The following is a 6000-nucleotide window of genomic DNA, read 5'->3' on the forward strand; positions in this document are numbered from 1 at the left end:
TTCATTCAGAACCATCTTCAGATCTGATATTTCAGTTACAGGAGTAACCCGTCCAAATCCAGCAACTTTCACATGCTACGTCACATAAAATTATTATTTTATAAATATTTTATAAATATTTTATAAATATTTTATAAATATTTTATAAATATTTTATAAATATCAGATCTGAAGATGGTTCTGAATGAACCGAAACCGGTCATATGAATAATAAAAAAATTTGCAATCAAGACGGATTTTAAGTAACATTATAGTAACAGAAATATATGCTTGTTTGGCATGAAATACACTCCTGGAAATTGAAATAAGAACACCATGAATTCATTGTCCCAGGAAGGGGAAACTTTATTGACATATTCCTGGGGTCAGATACATCACATGATCACACTGACAGAACCACAGGCACATAGACACAGGCAACAGAGCATGCACAATGTCGGCACTAGTACAGTGTATATCCACCTTTCGCAGCAATGCAGGCTGCTATTATCCCATGGAGGCGATCGTAGAGATGCTGGATGTAGTCCTGTGGAACGGCTTGCCATGCCATTTCCACCTGGCGCCTCAGTTGGACCAGCGTTCGTGCTGGACGTGCAGACCGCGTGAGACGACGCTTCATCCAGTCCCAATCATGCTCAATGGGGGACAGATCCGGAGATCTTGCTGGCCAGGGTAGTTGACTTACACCTTCTAGAGCACGTTGGGTGGCACGGGATACATGCGGACGTGCATTGTCCTGTTGGAACAGCAAGTTCCCTTGCCGGTCTAGGAATGGTAGAACGATGGGTTCGATGACGGTTTGGATGTACCGTGCACTATTCAGTGTCCCCTCGACGATCACCAGTGGTGTACGGCCATTGTAGGAGATCGCTCCCCATACCATGATGCCGGGTGTTGGCCCTGTGTGCCTCGGTCGTATGCAGTCCTGATTGTGGCGCTCACCTGCACGGCGCCAAACACGCATACGACCATCATTGGCACCAAGGCAGAAGCGACTCTCATCGCTGAAGACGACACGTCTCCATTCGTCCCTCCATTCACGCCTGTCGCGACACCACTGGAGGCGGGCTGCACGATGTTGGGCGTGAGCGGAAGACGGCCTAACGGTGTGCGGGACCGTAGCCCAGCTTCATGGAGACGGTTGCGAATGGTCCTCGCCGATACCCCAGGAGCAACAGTGTCCCTAATTTGTTGGGAAGTGGCGGTGCGGTCCCCTACGGCACTGCGTAGGATCCTACGGTCTTGGCGTGCATCCGTGCGTCGCTGCAGTCCGGTCCCAGGTCGACGGGCACGTGCACCTTCCGCCGACCACTGGCGACAACATCGATGTACTGTGGAGACCTCACGCCCCACGTGTTGAGCAATTCGGCGGTACGTCCACCCGGCCTCCCGCATGCCCACTATACGCCCTCGCTCAAAGTCCGTCAACTGCACATACGGTTCACGTCCACGCTGTCGCGGCATGCTACCAGTGTTAAAGACTGTGATGGAGCTCCGTATGCCACGGCAAACTGGCTGACACTGACGGCGGCGGTGCACAAATGCTGCGCAGCTAGCGCCATTCGACGGCCAACACCGCGGTTCCTGGTGTGTCCGCTGTGCCGTGCGTGTGATCATTGCTTGTACAGCCCTCTTGCAGTGTCCGGAGCAAGTATGGTGGGTCTGACACACCCGTGTCAATGTGATCTTTTTTCCATTTCCAGGAGTGTATATATTTATATTCTCTTGTTGTCAGTGAAGTAAGCTGCAATTATTCACAAATTCAAAAGTATTTTTTCATAAACAAGTTGTAGCTTACGTCACTGAATGACTGAAATTCGGATGTTTTTACATTTATTTCACGATAATTCACTTCCCTTGGTAATTTAGTAATGCAGGGAACGCAAAAATATAAGATATATTTCGTTACTTAATCAGAAAAATAAATAAAACATAGATTATCTTTCGATACATGTTACTGTCTGCTTTCTCTTGGAGCACTGTTGTTGCTCCCACTGTTAAACAGTAACAACTTTCCCACCAGAGAGCGTCGCAACTATATTTATTACGCTGTGGTAAAACGTCTAGCTGGGTTGACTTTTCGGACCAAAAATTGAAGTCAAGTGACTCTAGCCACCCGGCTTCAGAGAACACCTGGCTGTGCATGTTACACCATTCTGAACATACCTATTAAGATATGCGTTACGCTTCCCTACTCCCATTGTTGCTGTTGTGGTCTTTGGCCTGATGACTGGTTTGCTGCACCTTTCCATGCTACTCTATCTGTGCAAAGCCTCTTCATCTCCTAGTAACTATGGCAACTTACAACCATATCAATCTGCTTACTGTATTCATCTCTTGGTCTCCCTGTACTATTTTTACTAAACTGGTGATCCTTTGATCTTTCAGAATGTGTCCCTTCTTCTAGTCAGGTTTTGCCACAAATTTCTGTCCTCCCCAATTCTGCTCACTACCTCATTGTTAGTTACATGCACTATCCATCTAATCTTCAACGTTCTTCTGTAGTAGCACATTTCAGAAGCTTGTGTTCTTTTCTTGTTAAACTGTTTATCGTCCATTTTTCACTTCCACGCAAATACTTTCAGAGAAGACTTACTGGCACTAAATCTATAAATGACATTAACAAATTTCCTTTCTTCAGAAACGATTTTCATGCCATTGTTAGTCTACATTTTATAACCTCTCTACTACAGCCATCATCAGTTATTTTGCTGCTCAAGTAACAAAACTCATCTACTACTGAAAGTGTCTCGTTTTCTACTCTAATTCTCTCTCAGCTTCAGTTGATTTAATTCGATTACATTTCGTTACCCTTGTTTTGCTTTTGTTGATGTTCATCTTATACCCACTTTTCAAAACACTGTCCATTCTGTTCAGCTGCTCTTCCAAGTCATTTGTTGTCTCTGACAGAATTACAGTGTCATCGGCAAACCTCAAAGTTTTTATTTTTTGTGCCTGAATTTCAATTCCTTTTCAGAATTTTTCTTTCATTTCCTTAACCACTTGTTCATAGCCTTTCACTCCTTGTGTTTTCCCCTTGATACATTCAGAACCTAAAAGAGTGTGTTCCATCAAACATTGTCAAAAGCTTTCTCTAGGTCTCCAACTACATAAAGATGACCCTACATATGTAGTAACCTAGACCTCGCTTTTAGACTGAACCAGTCTTAATAGTTTTACCTTTGCTCGGACGAAGATGTCAATGAACTATCTCTATCAGTGATACAGACGCCTAGAAAAATATGAGAGTTTCATGTCATACTCCAAGGGTTAACAGAAGTGTTTATGAAATCTGAAGGATGTTTGCTTGGCTTAGGCAAGCAATTATACAACATTAAAGTAATTTATGGCTACAGAATAACAATTAGATTTAAAAATCTGTATAAATGTATTTAATCCCCAATAAGCCAGTGAATGGTGTGACCTTGTACTCCTTATGTGAGAAAAGCTTCAGTACTGTATTCCATTTCTGAATATTTAATGCACAGTGATAATTAACTTGACGAAGTGTATTACAAAAATGCTGACTACTGTATAATTTTCACTCTAATTCTAAAATGGAGTCAAACACATGTGTTACAAAAATAGCAATCATATGGTTTGTTTCTGTCAGGCGAAACTTCTTAAGGCCAACTGAAACGTAATTAGCACCATATTTTTCCCTTTAATAAAAGTTAGACATTTTAGTATACTTGTTAATTTGTTTTGTGTATACAGATAATGGAGGGATCAAAATGAGTAAAACTACACTAATTTTATAGCTATGAATGTAAAATCATATTTCACTTGATCACAGGGTTCTGCATCAGCTCTTCACCTGTCATTGCAGCCAGGTGTGTACAGCAGCTAGGCACGTGACACCAGTTTCTGGTCCAAAATGTCAATGCAGACAGGTGTTTTACTGGCACGAGGCACTCCTGCTTGGTTCTCAGCACCCAGTTCACAGATATACAATTATTCTCATTTATAGCTGAAATTAAGCATTGACTTTAAGGGTTCTGGTCCATAAGTACGAGGGGAAACCTTGAAAAAATTGTCAGTTTTCTAAACAGTGTAACTCAAAGAATAAGATTTGTAAGCCCATATAATACTCACAACTTTTAAGACATCTATTAGGAACATTTTCGTTCATGAACCACAGCTTTAGCTCTCGTACTTTTTTAAATTATATTTTTTGTTGCAAGTGAAACAAACCATGCTAATTGTTTATGTACATCATAGGTACACATTACTCAAAATACAAACAAAGTAGAATATTTATTATTTCCTGTAAGTTCTTTACACTATTATCTTTAAAGCAGGCTATTGAAAAGATGGTACTGTCATAAATTGTTGTGCAAAATAATTTTAATTGTGATTATCAAAAATTTTGGAAATGAATTCAGGGTTTTTCTTCAAAAAGCATTTTATTTTGAAAGTTAAGTCAGAAGAGTAGCCTACTTTTTAGTTAAGCACGTTTTAAGCCAGTATACAAAATTTTAACACACTATTTATAATAGTTTTTAGCCAAAGTGAACCAGATCACGAAATAATTTAACTTTTGGGAAATTCAGGTTAAAGTTACAACTTGGTTTTTCTATTAAAATTGCATGGCACTAATGCATCCCAGATCCATATTCATCTTGTTTCCTGTATTGTTCGTCCTTACTTTTCTTTTTCACACTCTTCTTCTTATTCTTGCTTCTTTGGTGGATTCCAACACTGATTTTTCTGCTTTGAAGAGTCTCCTTTGGTCAATGGCTGTTAGAGCTCTACGCATATTTAGTCCACGATGCATTCCTGTCAGTTCCATAACATTAATCCTTGACACTGCACCATCATTGAAACATAGGACAGCACTAGCACACCTATTTTCAAAGTATTTAATCCTACTAGAACAGTTTTTGGTATCTGTTCCAAAATAGAGTTGTTAAAACTTTCATTTGGATTTTGAGTCCTGCTATGAAAACATTTCTCTAATAATTGTGTGTCACTAAGATCCCTGTATACAGATTTATAACTTCCATATAGCAAATGGCAAAGAATGTTTGTGGTTGTAGGTCTCACCTTGTGTAACAACCCTCTGGTAACTACACCATGAATCACTACCAGATGGGCAGAGTGCATGACATGAGATGTAATCTGTGGAGGATTTATGAAAGAAGGTAGCCCACACTGCCTTTTTCATTACCTCATTGTCATATTTATTTTGTCTTATGGTTTGTCCATAATAATACTGCAACCTGCTATTTCTTTGTCTGTAAGCTGATCACATCCACTAATGAACTTAACATCAGCTAATTTCTTTCCTTCAAATTTCTCTTCAAGTTCCTCAGACTTGTACCTACCCGTTTCTGGGCATATCCAACACATTCCATTTTTTCAATTTTTGTATCAGCATTAGGTTTGGATTCACAAACTTTTTGGTGCCCTTTTGACACTCCATCTCCAAGGTAAGATGTATAAATCACACCGTATCTCCACTGACTTGTGAAATATCTTCACGTCACCTTCAGATTCCATCCCTCCACTATAACCACTAAAATTAATTCAACATTTACGATTTTCAGTTTCACTAGTACAGCCGTGGTAGTACTTGGTAATATATTCCACATCAATGAGTTTACCATTGTCCAAGGAGGTAGCTGTCATCCCAACATTCAGGGAACGATGGCCTCTTCGTTGCCAGGATGTATCCAGGGCTTCAGACAAACATGTATTGCTGTCATCCATGTCTACACTTTCCTTAACAGCATTATTCATACTATCATTTGCTACTTCTTCTTACCTGTCAAACGTTGTAGGGGGAAGTAAGTAAATATGAACACAGAAAATTTGAGCACTTCTGTACCCTTTGTCTATACATAATAGCATAAGAAAGTTTAATATTTGTGTTATACACTCTCTGTTTAGTTACACCACAAGTATAGCCACATTCGCTTAAATCACAAGATACAGACAATTCTTAATTTTGATACAAAACTTTATCTAGCATATATCTCCTCAACTACCTTCACACCA

This window comes from Schistocerca cancellata, chromosome 1, assembly GCF_023864275.1.
Source record: "Schistocerca cancellata isolate TAMUIC-IGC-003103 chromosome 1, iqSchCanc2.1, whole genome shotgun sequence".
Lineage (NCBI taxonomy): Eukaryota > Metazoa > Arthropoda > Insecta > Orthoptera > Acrididae > Schistocerca > Schistocerca cancellata.